This window comes from Tamandua tetradactyla, chromosome 25 (assembly GCF_023851605.1).
Source record: "Tamandua tetradactyla isolate mTamTet1 chromosome 25, mTamTet1.pri, whole genome shotgun sequence".
NCBI classification, from domain to species: Eukaryota; Metazoa; Chordata; class Mammalia; order Pilosa; family Myrmecophagidae; genus Tamandua; species Tamandua tetradactyla.
This window is the reverse complement of record NC_135351.1, coordinates 42,088,923-42,107,176: the sequence shown is the minus strand read 5'-3', so window position 1 is coordinate 42,107,176 and position 18,254 is coordinate 42,088,923. Positions and strand designations below refer to the sequence as shown.

Genomic DNA, 18,254 nt, shown 5'->3' with positions numbered 1-18,254 from the left:
ATAATCCTATAATATGATGACGGACAGTGAAAGAGGAACAAAGAAAAATAAAGCAGGGGGTGCAGAGAGAATGGCATGAGATGGGGGGACGGGGGCACTGACCGGTCAGGAGGCCTCTGTTCCAAGTGGCATTTAAGCAGCAACTCAACGGAAGTGAGGGGCACGTCGTGAGCATACCCAGGCGAAGCCCCAAAACCCTATGCCCATGTAACTGGAGTGTTAGGTTTACAGAGTGTTAGGACCCTGTAAACTCCAAGGGTCCTAGTTCCTTTGCCCATTGTTATATTCCTGATGAAAAGGGGAGGGACACAATGAACGCTAATTGAGCAAGTGGAGATGAAAGAACTTTCTGAGGTAGACAGGAACACACTGCTATCCAATCTCCGGTAATGAGAACAAGGAGGGCCTTCTCAGTTATCATTTATCTGAGGCCTGGCCACCAGCTGGGACCACAAACCAGCACTTCCTGTCTTCCTATCCAATAATTCCCACATTGCTTTCAACCTGTCCATAAATGGAAGCAGCAATCTCATTCATCCAGGGTCCTGGGTAAGTAACCTGCCACAAACCCGAACCTTAAACCTTCAAATAATGAGACACTTTAAACCATGTCACAGAACTCACTCTGAGTTGAGTGCATGCTTCCCACTTTGGCTGCGTCGGGTAGAAGGAAGATGCAACAACTTCTCTTGAAAGTCACTACTGGGGATGGCTTCTCTGGGTCTGACCTGCTGCTTTGCCTCCCGGCTCTGCTCATGTCACCTTTCTGACTCGCCCCCCATCATCTCTTCCCCCCTAAGTCCCTGATATCACATCCAGGGCTGAAAACAGATGAGGGAAAACAAATGGTGATCATCAAGTGTTTGCCACATGCCAGCTCTTGCTGGTTCGGGGGTGCACGTGCCTCTACTGGTGGGCCTGCTCCAGGCAGCTGTGCCTTCCGTCCACAGCGTGGGCCGCCTTCTCCCGGACCTGCGATCTGCTCACAGTCCCCGGGCCACATCCCAGCGCCCTCAGTGTCGGGTACACAGGAGGCTTAAGTGAGTGAATGAACACAGCGTTGTCCAAATACCCGGAAACAAGGCTAAATTAAAGTAGGACAAAGGATCATGTATGAAGCCAAGTCAAATAAATTCCAAGTTGAAAAAAAAAGGTAAAGCATCTATGAGCTCTGCACAAATGTTTGGATTGGGCTCTGAGGCTCTTTCCCCAGTTCCTTCCCTAGAGGCCCAGGTGTGGACTCGGTCAACCTCTCTGAGAAGTTGAGCGCTTGTTCCTGAGCATGGGGCTCAGGAGTGGAACTGATCCTGGCCCGAAAACAGCAGCTTACCAGGGAAGAGGCACCGAGATGAAAAAAGAAAAAAAGTAAAGGAGAACAAGATGCAAACTCTGCCCAAGCCAACAGGCCTGCAGGCAGCAGCATTTCCCACGTGGGATGTCAGCAAAAAGGGCCCAGGGCCAAGGAATGGTCAGAGCCCGCTCAGTCCCGGTGTGGTGCTTTACCATCTTCTTCCCCAGGAGCCGAATGGAAGGGTAGGAAAATGCATTCGACTGACAGCGCCGAGAGTGTCATCCTGGGTGACTTATTCTGTTCCCCTGGTGGGGATTACAGCGTCTTCTCCCCAGCATTTTGGGGAGAGTCCTGGGACAGCCTCGGGCACAGCGCTGGTACCATTCAGCATCGGCTATTATTGGATATTATTCAAATGCAAAATCTATGATGTCAGTTAACCTACACACAGCGTCTTCACACTCCCCCGTGTTTGAATGTCACTTCACAGTAGAGGGCCTGCCCATTTACTATCTCACTGGACGTCAGGACGACCCTTGGGATTTATTACAACCCCATGTTTACAAGAAATAAATGAGGTTAATATTGACTATATAACTTGTCCCCAGCTACACACCTATTTGATAAAAAGACCAAGATTCATATCAGCTCTTTTTGAATGTTAGTCTAGCATCTTTCCAGGAAAAGAAAAGAAGTTGCTACAATTAAACAGGTGACACAGAGCAAAGGAGTAGACACGACGACTCTTTTTTTTTTTTGGCATGGGCAGGCTCTGGGCATCGAACCCAGGTCTCTAGCATAGCAGGCGAGACCTCTGCCTACTGAGCCACCATGGCGGGCCCTCACAAGTACTCTTTTAAGAGGCATTTTTTAAATGAGTAATTTCTAAAACATCACTCTAAAATTAATATTTCTAAAGAAACTTCTCTGTATATTTTGGTTGAGAATATTGAGGAGTCTGGGATGGGGTGCTTTGAATTTTCCCAAATGGAGCAATCAACTGCCATGCACAAGCTGGAAAATGAGGGTCAGCAAATAATTTCTCTCTCTCTCTCTCTCTCAGAGGCAGGTTTTCTTAAACAGAGAGCTTCCTCAGGTCATTGAATGAGGCCCTGGTAAAATCAGGGTTAAAGTATCTTCCAGAAGCCACCCTACCGAAAGCCTCTGGCTCAGGGTGTTCCCAAAGACAGAGGCACTAACAGATTCACACCTGTAAGTTATAAAAGTAAAGTTTTCAGGTACTCCAACAGGGCAACATACCAAATTCCACCTTCAGCACTTGCCTATGCTTGAAAAGGTATTTTTATATGCATGTAATTTACTCGTGGATATTTTTATTAAAGCTATTTCTCCAGTGAAACTCAAATCAAAAGAGGAATACCTTCCAGTCTTGCCAAAACCCAACTCAATATATACGCAGCATTTAGATGCAGATTTAATCATCATTATCTAATGGTCTTTTAATCTCAGAAATTCGTGCTCTTTCTCCTCATCTTGCCCCAAGTACTTCCTGGTTAAATGCAAATATCATATCTTTAAAATCCTTTTGAAAAAGGAATTCCAGATTCTGAGAGGTGAAAAAGAGAGACCTCAATTTTAGCTACTTTCAGCACAGATCTGTGGCTAGAGCTGCTGTTTACACCACAGTGTGTTAAATGGTTGAGCAACACCTAAGTATTTCTATTAAATCCTGTTGTTTATTTGAATGCGTATGAAACGCTCTCTAATGAATTTGTTGGAAAACCTGGCCAGTGAAGATTATTTCCAGAAAATGTAACTAAGTGGTCTGCCCACTTGGCATCTATTTGAAGTCACTGCTCGAATTACCCATGTTAATATAAGTTCGAATAATGAAAGGAATAGCTTGTTGCTTAAAAATATGTAGAATATTTAGTAGCCTGTGTGGTTTCTGAGGATTAAACCTCAGGGCCAGAGACCGGAGAATTCTAGAATCGGGTCTGATGCCTAGACTGCAGAGCTGGGCTAGCAGCACGTCGTTTGTCCGGGTCAGGAAGGATGATAACATCAGGGAATGAACGATACAAATCGCAGGTCAGGTGCTGGCAGGTATTAAATGACCGGTAAGACACAGAGCTGGACAATGTCATCCAAGTATTTCAGGCCACTGGGCAGAGTTTCGGGGATGGCAAGGAGCCTGGAGTCAATCTGGCTGTGACATCTGTGATTCTGTTAATGTGGCAGACGTGACCAGCACCCCACCCTCTGTCCCCAGCCTCCAACACGCTGCTCAAAGGTCACGTGTCCAAGAGAAGGTCGCTCTCAAATGAGGGTGACATGGGTTATTTCAGTCTCCTGCCAGAATTTCCAGCAGCCACCCAACGATACCAGTTCACTTCCCAACTCCTAAAACACTGGTTTCCCCAAAGTTCACCAGAAAATTGTTTAATTTCTTTCTGCAATGGCTCAACCTCAAAATGTCCTAAAGAGGTATCATGAGCATGAAGCTACTGTAGTGCCTTAAGCATGAGTTTAAAATGGCATGACTGTACTTGAATCCATTCAATTAAATGTGCGCTAGCTAGAAAACTAATAGGACGTTGAATTGAAGATTCCTTGGGGAGGCACTATTAAGCTTCATGAATTTTCCAATCTTCAAAGAGATTCCCATGCACCACACCCTCCCTCAAACTCACTTCTGTCCCCTGCAATACTGCGAATGTTTGAAATCCGAGTCCTGTCTTTCCAAAACAACCTTGGCACGCCATCATTCCACATTTAACTGCAAAGGAAGATACTTTCTGAGGATCCAAACGAATGAACTGTTGTAAATCCGTCTAAAGTCAGCTTGTTATGTAGCGATATATCCCTTGCCAGAAGATTAGACACACCAGCAAACGAGCGTGCCTACACAGGCACACACCCAGACATATTTTCATGGGAAGCTGTTCTCTCTTAAGCAGTGGTTAAGTCTTCCCCCAGCTGTCAAAAAAATAGTTAAAGGGAAAAAAATTAATTGAAGGGTAACGGATAATTTGAAACAGCTTAAGCCACGTGGTCTCCTACTTAACTACCTCCTGGTTAATATAATCAAGTTCTCTACCCCTTCTGCATTTCTGTCTTGCAACCCCCCACTGGATGCCTCCAGCTGTGGATCTTCTTAGTTTCTAATGCACAGTCTTCTGAACACTGCTGGAAAAGGATTCACAAAATTGTGCAGGCTTCCCTTTTCATCTCTCTTACCTCTGCAACCATCCATGCCCTGGAAGACTTGCCGCTTCCTAAGGATCTCTCCACCCAATGCTCCCATTTCCTGCTTGCCCTTCTCTGCCCTTCTCTGCCAGTTTCTTGGTGCCACCTGCCCTTACAACTCTTGCAACTCAAAGTGTGGTCCTCAAACCAGCTGTGTGCCAGCATCACCGGGGAGCTTCTGGACATGGAAGAACTGCCCAGACCACCTAAATAGAATCTGCATTTCGATAAGACTTCCTGGGGATAAGCGTATTAATGTGAGAAGTATCCCTTAAATAGCAATAGCTGCAGAGGCTCTCAGCCAGCTCCAAGCATACACCTCTCCTCAAGACTGCCCCCCTAAAGCTCCCGCCACCTGACCTGGGGAAAGAGGTGAACCAACTCATGGACATGGCTCATTAGAGTCTCTCTCTGAGAATCTGAAGGTGGAGACCCAGAGCAGTCATTCAAAGAATGATGAAGCTATATAAACTCAAGGGAGCAGCTGCCTTGGCCACCTGCAAACAAAGGAAGCTGATGGACAGACAGAAAAGACAGAGTATCAGGAGGATCCTGAAATGCAGAGAAATGAGAACGCTCCTGACACTCGAATTGCAGGGAGACTTTCTGTGTCCAGGAATCAGTGGGGTCAGTGGGAGGGAATGTTCCCTCCAGCTTGTCCTTGGTCCCATGGCTAGTACCTTTATTGTTTTATTTTAATTTATTTTTTATTTTGGCATGGACAGGCACCGGGAATCAAACCCGGGTCTCTGGCATGACAGGCGATAATTCTGCCACTGAGCCACCGTCGCACGCCCAGTACCCTTGTTGTAAGCATCGCTCCTCTTCTCCACCCGACTCGGCTCAGGAGGCTTTCTGGTCCTTGCAGACGAGTGTGCCCCAGGCCCCTCTTCTGCAGGGCTCTCCTCTCCCCTTCGCTGCTCTCTCTACAAAGCTCATCTGCACACAGACACACACCTCACTGCGTCCACATGCTGGTGAAGACACGTCCGGCACAGCGCCAGTCCATACTCAACATCCACAGGCCCATCATTCCAATCACCCCTCAACTAACTGGTTTGTATCCTCTTTAGAACTGTCAGCAGCATGATCATCCCCAGGGCCATCCAAGTTACATCCCAAATGCTCCTTCTCTCTGCCTTCTCCCGTACCATTTCCAGCAGTTCATCGAGGGCTATGACATTAAGCTTACCAGTAATTATTTGATCTTTCCCTTTATCTCTTTTCCAGGGCTCCTCAGTGTAACATTCTCATCTGCTCTCTCCTGGACAATTTGAAAAGCTCCTTGATTACTCTCCCTGTCAACAGTCTTGTTACCTCCAACTCTTCCTCCACATCCCTACCAGAAAGCTCCACCTAAACCACAAATGCAAGTAGACAAGCCTGTTTCTTCTAGCTCAGAATCTTTGCTGGGATCTTACCAGACACACGTCTTTGTGTGACACACATGGCACTCCAGTATACCTCGTCCATGCCTCCTAACTCACCTCTAGCCACTCCCAGGTACACCCACCTGACACTGTGCTAGGTGCTGGGGGTGCAGACATGAGCAAGGTATGGTCCCCCACCTTCTGGAACTTGGACGATTGCACATTCAGATAAACAAAGAGATCTCAATGCAACGTCATGGACACTGATAGAACTGGCAGGCAGATGCACCAGCCTCTGTGTAGACTTCCCGGAAACGGTGTCCTTCCTAATAGAGAAGGAAGAAATGGAGACTACAACGGGTGTAGACGTGGGCCAGGGAAACAGGGGAGGCAGGGGTGAAAAAGAGAAGAGGGTTGTGGGCAGGAGGACCAGTCAGGGCAGAAGCACGGGGTGCTCAGGCGATGGGCGAGTGTAACTGGGCTGAAGCACACGGTGCACAGTGGGGAGACACGAGAGGGAGAGAAAGACGACAAGGTAGGCAGAGATGAGATTTGGCAGGATTTTTCAAGCCAGGCTGAAGAAGATGAAAACATATCATACATCATAAGAGCAGAGGGAAAATCAAGGGGTTTTAAGTATGGGGAAGTGAAGCAGCTCTGCGATGACGCAGAGGTATTTTTTAAAGCCTTACCTTCTACACATAAACCATCCAACTACCAGTGAACAAAGATCCTTCTAAGAATCTCCGCAGCCTACCTCCAAAGGCCTTGATGAATGACAAGAAAGACAAAAGAGAGGGAGCTACTTGGACAGCCTGTTCCTGGCAAGGGTCCGACAACAGCCCAAGGAGGAGGAAGGACCAGCTCAAAAGGACTCACAGAAGGAAGAGCTCATTGTTGACAGGTAAGATTTAAAAGCAGCAAAGGGAACAAACTCATGTTCAAGATTTTTCTCCAACTGCATGTGTATTCTTACCGTAAAGAGAGACAGAGGAAACCATGAGAAACAGGCCCCTAACATTCACTTGGCAATGCCACAGAAACTCTTGCCCTGCGGATTATCGAGGCAGTGCTACAGGGTAAAACTGGCTTATGTTGGCATTAACCACAAAACATTGCTAAATGTCACCAGCCTACGTGGAGAACGCCTTGGCCTAATACGAGCTAATTATAGTTCTAATACCCATGAAGGCAACCATGGCATTGTGCTCCACAAACATTTGCAGTGCTAGGTGGGAGCTAGTGGGATTTCTGTATAAAGGATTGAGGGCTGCACTTGGCGTGTGCAAGATGCTCAAATAAATTTAGTTCTTGGAGCTGTTGTGATTGTCATTATTTAACGACAGAGCATGTTGGCCATATTTCAGTTCATTCATTTGTTCGATTTTCTGGTTGCCTATTTGTATTCACTTTCAGTTTTCCTGTAGATGTCTTTACATATGGTTACCGGAGGGTGGTCAGAAGGGGAGGTAGGAGTAAAACAAATTTCAAAAATCACTGAAGGTCACTGCTTCCTATTTATTCCATGCTCTGTGGCATAGGTGAAAATCCTGAAATTAATAGCTAGAGCAAGTTTTGGTTTTAGGAATTTACCCTGCAGTAAGTTGGGAGAAAGTATTGGGAAGGAGGTGGCAGTAATAAGTATTCATCTGAGCTCAAATTTTTCAAATGAGTCTTTAATTTCAGGGCATTAGAAAGACACAAGTTTGTACACATAAAGGGAAACTTTTAAATAGTCAAGGTTTGGAGCATAGCAAATTATAGCTGCAACTAGGGCATAATTTTGTCTCTTTATGGAGTACATTTTATGTAACCATCTTAATATTAAGAAACAGCTGATGTAAAAATTCCATAATACATATTTTTTTTAAATAAAGTATTTTTTCAGTAAAGCTTTCCATTTTACATACGAACAGCTTTTGTTTAAACATGTTGTCTAACCACCTTAAGGGAATTCATCACTGAGAATTACTTTTCAAAAACTTGAAGTAATTTTAAATTTTCATCTATATCTCAAGTGAACATATGAGGGAAATAAGTCTTTCCGGCAAACTCTGAAATTCATCTTTAAAATTTTTCTTTGATTCCAGCTTCTTTCTAGCAAAATCACAAGAATTAGCTGATAAGATTTTTTGTATTATTATACAAAAAAATCATTGTAGGAGACTCAAAATGCATGTGAAGTTGAACTAGGAGCTATGTCTAAAATTATATTTTTCAAGGCATTTTTTTCTTTAAAATATAAATACAGGCATTACCAACCCATAAAACATGTAATTATGAAATGCCAAAGTATAGGGGGTGGGGAGCAGAGAAATAAAAATAATAACAACAGCTATAACAAGTCCATCTGGTTCGTTTGGGGCCAGACAGGAGGAGGAGGCCTGACCGGTCACCCGCGGGAGGACCTCATGGCTGTGAGGACACGTGCCCATGGCCACTGAGGTCTTGGCTTCACATCTGCAAGAAATGCCCCTCCTGCACCGAGAGTCCTGGAGCAGGGGCAGGCCGCACACCCAACAGAGCTTCACCTGCTTCCTTTAGGAGGAAGACACTGCCAGGGCAGTCTCAAGAAATCTGAGGCATCCCAAGGGAGTAGAGAGGTGGGGATGGACGGGTCATAACACGGTGGGCTGAGAGGGCCCGTCAGCAGGCTGAGGAGACCTGCCTGCGGGTGGCCGAGTCCCTCGGGGGCAGGCGACCCAGGCTTGATGGTCGGACCCACTGGGCAGCTAGCAGCCTGGCTCCCGTGGTACATTCTTATGCCCGAGAATTTTCTGTGCCTTGCTAACAGTACTCATTGTGCTATTTTGAATGCTGTTGGCTCAGAGTGCGAGCAAGCTGTGACAGGTTGTGAAGATTTACAGTGTGGTCATGTCAGGAAAAAGCTCACCTCCCTTTTCCTTAATAGGGCTGGTGCAGTGTGTTCTTGATGCCTACCAGCTTAATTAAATTTAAAAAAAAATCATCATTTTTATGAAGCTAATATCACTCTTGAGATGCAAAGCTGAATTTTGGTCTGCCACGTCATTACTAAAATGTTTACCCAATTTCCCGTTGCCCCTGGCTGGGGACGAGGGGGCGGCTGAGCTCACCTTGCAGAGCCCCCTGTGGGTTCCGCGTACCGGGGTCGCATCACCTGTGCCCCAGGTGCCAGCAGGAGCTGCCCTGGAAAAGTCATGAAGTTCCCCCAACTTTATAATTGCACATTTCCAGGATAGCATAAAAATCGACCTGCTTATGTTCTTTCAGCCGGGCATATTTTTAAACTTCAGAAACATGGCAGGGTGACTTGGTGGTAGGGGCCAGGAAGGTCACACCTGCAGGCGGGCTGACCAGGCCAAACCGCCGAAGGTGGGCGGTGGGTGGTCCTTGGAGCCAGTGGGCCGCGAGCTTCCCAGAGGAGGCCAGAGCCGAGAATAGAAGCGGCGCTGGACACCTGGGGCCCGGGCCGGTCGCTGGGGCCGGGGGCGTGGGGGGCTGGGCCGCTCTCTGCCTCCGCCGCCCAGCGGTCACCCAAAGCCCTTGCGAGCTGGCCTCCGTGCTGCCCCTGATTACCAGTTAGCATTTGTGGTGGCATTTGGGGCAGAGAGAGAGCTTATTTCTAAATACAGAACGCTTTTGCAACCCCATTTAGAACACCATGGAGGGAAGTTTTGTAGGGTGTTATCTAAGGCAATGACTTATAAGCAATAACAGTAAAGCACCGCTTACTCAGTACAAATTACAGCATGTGACCCCGTCACCCCACCCTACAGCCAGATAAGGCTGACCGGCACACCCAGCCCCACGGAGCACTGAAATCATACAGGGAGGTCCGTCGTAGAGAAAAACTGCAAGGGAATTCTCAAAAAATGAGGATTTGGGATTTCAAAGCAAATACAAAGCGTTAGACCCATATATGTGATTCTCCTAGGCAGTCTGATGGGAAGATGATGAGCAATTTGTGGTCAAATTTCAACCAAGAAAAGATGAGGAACCACAAGTATTTGGATTTTTCACTAAATGAAAGTAAACAGGAGAGGTTCAGATGCCAGATCTTCCAGAACGTTCTATGCTAAGATAATTTGAGTGGAATACTCAAGGAAGTCAAGATGAACATCTTGCGTCTCCATTATGATCCGTTAGCTTACAGTTTTTGAGGTGAATAAAATATCAAGCAGTTTTCTGAAGGATCCCCTCTTCCAGCTCTCACAGCCACCCCAGCAGACGGCATAAGGTTTTAAGAGGGACAAAACACCTGCTAGCCTCACTATGCAAAGTGGGGGGTAAGGGTCTCATTCTAATGAATCCTAATAATCTTAACATCTGCTTGTAAAATCGTGTTAACAGTAATGTTTCTAATTTTAAAATTATCAAATAATTTTTATTTCAGATGCATCCCTTTTAGTGGATATTATTCATCATGTTTAACAAATTTCTTTCCCGACAGACCATAAAGTCAGCAGCACGGATGAAATTCCTCGCTTGCTATTTGTCTTATAACAAAGATAATCAGTAAGAATTCTAAGTAGCACACTGAATTTAAAATTCCAGGCAAAGCCCGGTGCCAAAACAAAGAAGAAAATGTTATACAAAACTGCCTCCAAGACTTCACGCATAGATGAGACACCTAGAGCCACCTCTGGTCATCCACAACGCGGACTCAGAAAAGTCACTTTTTAACAGAAGAATCTGAGAAGGACAGAACGTTAAAGGGCAGCCGACCTTGAGTTCGGCTTACTACATTTGAACATGTGCCCACAGGAGAGCTGGAAATAAAACATCCATATTTCACATGGGCTATTTACGACCCGAGTCTGAGCTTCTCTCTGCGCCGGCGTCGGGGCCGCTGCCGCCCCAGCACCTCCCCAGCTGCGCCCGGCGCGCGCGGCCTCCCCGGCGGCCTGGAAATAGCCCAGTGCCCGGCTGCAGCGCCGCGCGGGCTCGCGGTGAAAGGCGCCTCTGTTCTCCCGGACACATTATTCATCAATTAGATTCGGGCGGCTGACAAGGGACAAAGGCCGCACTATGGCCTTCCCGGGTCCGTCCATCTTCCTCCAGATGGCACTTTCCTAGGACAGGGCGTCTATGCGTCCTCCTGCCGGGATCCGCTCCCCAGAAACATGAAAACGTAAGGGCTCCCTAAGCAAACTCCCCAAGTGACAGCAAGTTTTCTAACCAGGCCATCAATAAGAGCAAATTTAACACTGATGACCTTCTAAGGGGAAAAGGGCATCAATTCTACCCTCTTTGATACAACATTCAATTCTTCAGCAGCATTCAGTGGTGGTGGTATATATTTTTTTAATAAAGCACAAAAAGGAAAGATCCTGCCAAAGTACAGTTAATCTGATGCAGGATTTTAGGAGAAGGCTGAAAAGAGTCATCCCACACTGAGGAGGTCTGATGAGTAGCTGTGATTAAATCATTGCCAGTTGAGTACCATCTTGCTAGAAAATAATTGGAACAGCAATATGGGAGATTAAACGAGCATCTCTTCTGCTTTGCCCCCTTTAGTAACCAATGGTGAGGGACAGAAAGAAGTAAAACAAAAGACACCATGGACATGGCGTGGGTGGGAGCCCTTTGCTGTTTGTTTCCTCTTGGATTCTTGGGTGTTATTCAATAAACACGGAAGTAGAGAGGGTAAAAAAAAAAAAACAGCGATAGTTATCTCTAAGATAATCCACTTATCTGGAGTTCATTCTCTGACACTGTGCAATGCCAGGAACCACACTTAGACATTTCCTCCATCCCACATTGGGACGGCTTCGGGTTTTGCTGCTGGGGGTAGGGGGGTTCTGAAAATCTTGTGTTACATCCTCTCAAATGTAAGACTATTTTCGTTGTCAGTCTTCATCTAATTTTAGTAGCTTGCTTTCCTTGTCAGATCTTTATCTTGATTAAATACCATAAATCTAATCTTATGATTAAATTCATAAGATGAGTCACATTAGGAAAAATAAAGCACTCAGGGAGTGAACGTTTACATCTTTGCGCATAAGGTGTGTGATTAGTGGATGCAGATATGATACAGATGCACAAGTACCTGCTCCAAGGGTCAACAAGCTTCGCTACTTGATTCAAGTCTGCATTGCTAAGGCTTAAATTATGGGGGGAGAGTCACCTCCCAAATGCATATACATGAGAGGAAGGAACACATACCGCCCACAACACGTGTCTATGTATTTCAAAACATGCAGCATACCAGTATCCATAGTTATGTTACAATACACACACGATGGTTAATTTTGTGTGTCATCCTGGCTGGGTGACGGCACCCACTTGTTTGGTCCAAGCACCGGCCTGGTTGTCACTGAGGGTCTGTGTAGACGGGACAAGCATCTACAATCAGTTGACCTGAAGTTAAAGACGGACCTGGAAGAGGTGGCCTCACAACATCCAATCAGCTGGGGGTCTTAACAGCAAAAAATCAGGGTTCCAAAAGACAGAAGAATTTCTGCCTCAAGACTTCAACCTTGACTCTCACCAGAACTTTCAGTCTTCCAGCTTCCCCAAGGGCGTTTGGACTGAGGCCTTCAAGCATTACATTCTCAGGAGTGCCCAGCCCGTGGGCACTATCAAGTTTGGACTTACTAGACCTCAAGGTCACTTCTAATAAATCTCTTAGTAAATAATATATTAAACACACATACACAGATCCTGTTGGGTCTGTTTCTCGGGAGAAACGTCTGCCTAATGCAATAATGTTTCAATATATATTATAGGATTTTTAAGTAATCAAGGATTTTACATGGTACGGACTTACCAGGTGCTCGGTCCTTTCCCTTGCTTGGTCATGACAACGTGAGATTGAATTCCATTCTGGGCTGGGATTGCACCTGATTCTGTCCCATGGTGTGCCTGGCTGCTCCAGCCCATTTATATTTACTCAGCATGTATTATGTGCCTGGGGAGGCTGTTGACTTTCTCCTTTCTTTGACCTTGAACCACCCAGAGTGTCATCAATGGCATGGGGTAGAACAGCACTGCTGGTAGAAACTTCTCGTTCACCCCTCTCACGCCTCTCCTTCTCCCACTACAGGGCTCAGGCCCAGAGACACAGCTGGCTAACTGGAAACAAGATGAGGGTGCATTCAGTTTCCCAATGACAGGCAGGGCAAACGTTCTTTAATATGTGGGCATTTATACTGAATTTAAATGAAGAAAATACATTTCATAGTGCCTAAGACGTCTGAAGCCCTGTGCTAACAGCTTTCCATAGGAAATTAAATACCTTCAACGACCTTACGAAGTACATGGTGTTACTACCACTTTGTGGGTGAGAAAACTGAGATTTCTGTATGTCAACTTAATAAGTTCCTTCTCCTGTGCGATCTAATCTGCATCTCCCTAGAGTTGGGGGTCACGCTAACTTGGTTCAGTCCACAGCGCATGCTGTGGTCTCTCTCTAGTTGTGGCTGGTAGGAGCGCGGACTATGGGTGCTCTCTGCAAATCTTCACCAGGATCGAAGGACCGGGCAGAGACCCGCCCACCTCCCTCTGTCCACAGGAAGCGGCAGCGTGCAGGGCACGCAGCTCTGTGTGGGTCAGGCAGACCTGCCGTCGATGTGTGATCTCGGGCCAGTCATCCCCCCGCTCGGAGCCTTCCGAGAACAAGGAAGACCTCGCCCCCGCCTTGGCGTGGTTATTGTGGATCTGCGAGACCTGTGCACAGTGCCATGCCAGGGACCCAGTGCAGGCATTCAGCTAAGGGGCCGTAGGGGACCCATGTGCACCGGCCACGTCCCCTTCAGGACTGTGCTCGTTCCCGGAGCCGCTGACGGATGCAGATGAGTTCCTCTCTGATGCCTGCTGTCATCTGAAGACTCTGCCTCACCCAAGGCCGTGCCCCTTCCAGGGGGCACCCAGCCGGTGGCTGACCAAAGAAGAAGTCCATGGCTCAGTCCCACTGTCCCAATAAGGGGCAGTTCTGAGGGGTACCCAGCTCCAGAGGGAAACAAAGTGCAGTTTCTCTCATTCTGGTCCCTCCAGCCCTTCCTGCACAGCAGGGCTGGTATTTCTACTAGGCAAAGAAAAAAAAAATTACTTACACTGAAAAAAATCAATAATTCTATTTTCATCCAATCCCAATTAAATCACAGGCCAAAGTCAGCTCATTTAAAGATCATAATGCTTTTCTTAAATGACTTGGAATGCAGAACTTTCCAGATTGAACTAAGAGAAAATGTATTAAGTAATGTGTTGTGTAATAAATAAAAGCAGATAAAATAAATGAAAACTATTACATTTCCTATATTCCCATTAAGATTTAAAGTAATCTTTCAGAAGTCAGTTCTTTTTTTTTTCTCTATGAATTCCAAATATATCAAAAGAAAACTACGAGTTCAAATATGGCCCTGCTAGTGACCCATGCATTCTTTGAAGTACACACTGAAGAGGACTCCACGTTCACACCAAGTCAGCAGATGCTTTAGAAAGATTCTAGAAACTAAGAGAGATAGAAGTTCTTGGAAATAACGTAAGGAACAAGTGGATGATATTTTCCTGTTATCTTATTGCTAGCAATCTAAACATATGCATTGCAACCTCTGAAAACATGACCTATCCCATGTCTCTATCTAAATTTGCCTCTTCAATATGATCTTTTTGACATCTGGTGCTGAGCCCAATTGCAAGACTTTTCAGTTGATCAAAGTTAGGTTCTCATCTTCCCTTTGATGTATACTCTGGAAGACTTAACAAACACCATTTTAAAAATACACTGTATGAGAATATAAACCTATCACTCATGTTTGTTTTTTCTTGAATTTCTGGTAAGCAGGGTGGTGTGATGATTCTCAAACCCAATTCCACCACACCATTACCATGTCGCTAATGGGTTCAGAAAAATCCAGCCACAAAAACATAATCACAGTAGCTCTCTGTGAAGGGGTACCTGAAACCTCACTGATTACAACACTTAAAATGTTCCCTGTGAAGGCCAAACTCAAAACATATTCATGAAAAATAAACCTTTATGTTTAGATTTTAAATCGTTTGGCCAGAAAAAACATGGTAGTTTGGTCCAGAATAGAAAAAAGCTAACATAGGAATCCAGGAGAATATTTAGCTACTTTATTCAAGTGGAAACTCTTGTCAGTGCTTGGGAACGATGATGAAGAATTCCCCAGGGACTTGGAAATCAGATTGCTTGGGTACATTAATGCTTTTTGCATTTTCAAAGAGTTATCAGTGAGAAACTGATAGAGCGAACGTGGAGAAATACGTGCAGCGCCGTGAAGGGGAAATCTAAGAGCTCGCTGGCCCTGCTCATCCAAGCACAGCACTGGGCGAGCACGAGACCCACAAACGCCCCAGCTCCTTGTGCCCCTCGGAAGCTCAAGTCTCTGGTGAGATGGACACACGATGCTCACTGCTCTGGCAGCATTAATGGATTCACCACCATCTTCTAAATCATACTGAGATCGTTGCTTGGTTTCCCACATGGGTGGACCACCAACTCTTCTGGTTCCTCTCATAACTCCAGTTCATTATAAGTCAACAAATCGGCTCATTAAAACTTGGTTTCCCAGTTAGGAAGATATTGCAGCAATTATTAAAAATATTTGACAAGCAGTTAACAATTAGCCTGGGGTAGAGGCTGACTGGTGGGTGGATCACTGTGAACAGCTGAATACCCAGGCTGAAGGGGAGCTTTCTGCACTTCTCTTTACTTGGGAGTAAGCTTTTCGCTGCTTGTTTAGCATATCTCTTCCCTCATAAAAGTGAGCTCTGTGCAAGCAGGGGACTCTGGTTCACCACTGAAGCCCCCAAGTCCACTCAATTACCAACGAAGGGAATGCATCTGGGCCCCAACCCCCAAGTCCAAGGCATCTCCCAACGTCTTCTCCTATAAACAATCCTACATTCTTTGTCTTCTCAACACAGATATAGGGCACAACAACCACGAACTAACCTAAGGGATTAATAATAATATAAGCCAATTTGGCCACAAATGAAAATTTGGCGAGTGTTTTCAGTTTTGATTATTGAAAAAAGTCAACATTAACCAAGCAATGACAGAACTGTCCTTTTCAATTTGTTATACTCTAGCCCCAGACTGTAGGCCCTTTTTTCATTTGGGAGAGTTTGGCTAATGGTATTATTTGATCATAACTTTACACGAAACAAAAGCTAAACCTTCTTAGAGAGTATATTCCACACATTCTGTTGAAAGGGAACCTGGTAATTATCGTATGCATATGTAATTATGGTAATTATTTTCTTCTTTTTGCATGTCAGAAACACTAAAAATTCATTCATACAAAATTCATACTGGCATGTCAACCAGAAAGAATATTTTCAATCCAAACATAGTGAATCATGATGTGAAAGAACTTCTAAACAAAATCAAGGGATTTAATACAGTACTCAACTTTACATTTACAAACCAAACTTCAGTTCAGTATTTTCATTATGTAAATAATGTTTCTAGAGATCAGTGAACAGTTATTAGCACAAACTTCATGCTGATTGCCAAGGATACTAAGATTTTTTTCCAGGTTACACACATTTCCCCCTAGGCTATTTTCCAATGGAAGACTAAAGAAACAATAGAGACAATAACATTTTTATTGGAAAAATTTCCTTAAATCGTCAATGAATCTTTTATCACTTTGTAGGAAACTTCCTCACGGTGCAAAGGTTTCAAAATGCAAAAGGAATACTCCTCAAGTCTTCTCCAACCTTCGTGATTACAATATTTTACTATCCAAGCTTTGGGAGACCCATAAACTGACCTTGATTGGGCTGGCTGGACTCAGAGTGCTCCTAATTCTCCATCCTGTGTCTGCTATGTCCTAGCCTATATAGTCCCTGGAAATATTTGCAGTGGGAAGGAATTAGTTTTTTTCCCTACCACCCCCATCATCTAAAGAACTGTGTAAATATCCCTGCCATCAATCTATTTTTTCCCACAGACAACCTGATAACTAGAATTCGAGACTCAGATTGAATATCAGAATTTTAGATATTTAAAGTTGTGGTTATGTGTGTGAGTGTGTTCTCTATGTCTCCCTATAAATTCCTACCTACCAATTATTGTCCCGAATAGAATGGAAGCAGAAGCTTCTCATTAGGCTCAGGGCAAGCAGCTTCTATAATAAAAATTTTGGGAGAAGGCAGTACTTTTTAATATATCACTTGGTATCAGATGTCCAAAGAAAACATCATTCAACCAGCTAGTTGTAAAAGTTATTAGATTGGCTGGCCTCAGAGATTTTTTTCCCATATTTCCTAGCAACCACAGCCCTTTAACTTTCACTCCATATTGTTTTCTTTCAAATATGCTTGTAAGAAAATGTCAAATTAATTTTGAACAAATTCAAAGGATAAGTCATGTCACACTCTTTCTTTTATGAGTGGGTATTTTGTTACGTACATTTAAACATACTCGGCATAAGTGGATATTTTGTTATGCACATTTAACACTGAGATAGCCATGCAAGCGCTAAGATGCATGTAAAATATTCAGATTGCCTCAATACAACATTTCAAATATCCATCACTAAAAAATTATACTATAAAGAAAAACCTATGTATACCAGTCACTACATTGTTGGACAGTTTTTTCTCAAGTATGCTTTTCTTTGACTATGTTAAGCTCATGTAACATTTTTCTTATCGCTTACACTTTGGAAACAAAACAATCAGTGACAACATCTAGAAAAGGATTTTTTCACATTTCACAGAGTAATAAATCCAGACTAATAAATCACGTATTAACTTGCAGGCTGGATCTTTCTGACTTCTCTCTGAGGTCTCCCTCAGCCTCCCAATGAAAAAAAAATCCAGCAGGAATTGTAACTATTGTTCAACAGAGATATTTTTCACACACTTCATTTAGCACGTAGATAAGCTTTAGAAACAGGAATTCAATGCTGGAAATTCCAAGTATCGCTGAAGTACACCAAATAAAACACCCTGGGGTATTATAAATCATAGCGCTTCAATCCAGAAGAATATTAATTGAGAGCGTCCCCTTTTTGGATTTTGTTGTCTTTTACCAGATAATTCATTTTTAAAAGTCTAGTTTTTTTGCACTATATTAAAATAAATAAGTGAACTGTAATTTTCATGGTTTGGGATTTAATTTAAAAGTTATGGATGTTTTAATATTACTTTCGTTTAAAAATGAAATGTATTTTCCAATTTGGCCCTTGCCCTATTCTTCAAACAAAATGATACTATTGTAACTACATGTCTATCCTAATTTTAAAGTCTATAATTTAAAATTTCATGATTTTACAATTTCACAAAGAACCTGAACTTGTATATAATGAAAGTACATCTCACTACAAACTGATGAGCTTTTCATCATCCACAGAGCAATTTCAGTAAGGGAGATCATGAGGGAAAAAACATAATTTAAAATAAATAGCAAATAAAGGTCTTTAGCC

At 44.2% G+C, this 18,254-nt stretch overlaps 1 protein-coding gene across 2 annotated transcripts in view; it reads right to left on the bottom strand.

Annotated features, from left to right (window-relative positions):
* ADGRG6 (adhesion G protein-coupled receptor G6) overlaps positions 1–18,254 on the bottom strand; it is a 130,367-nt gene that overhangs the window by 72,188 nt on the left and 39,925 nt on the right. The gene's annotated exons all lie outside the window — the stretch shown is intronic.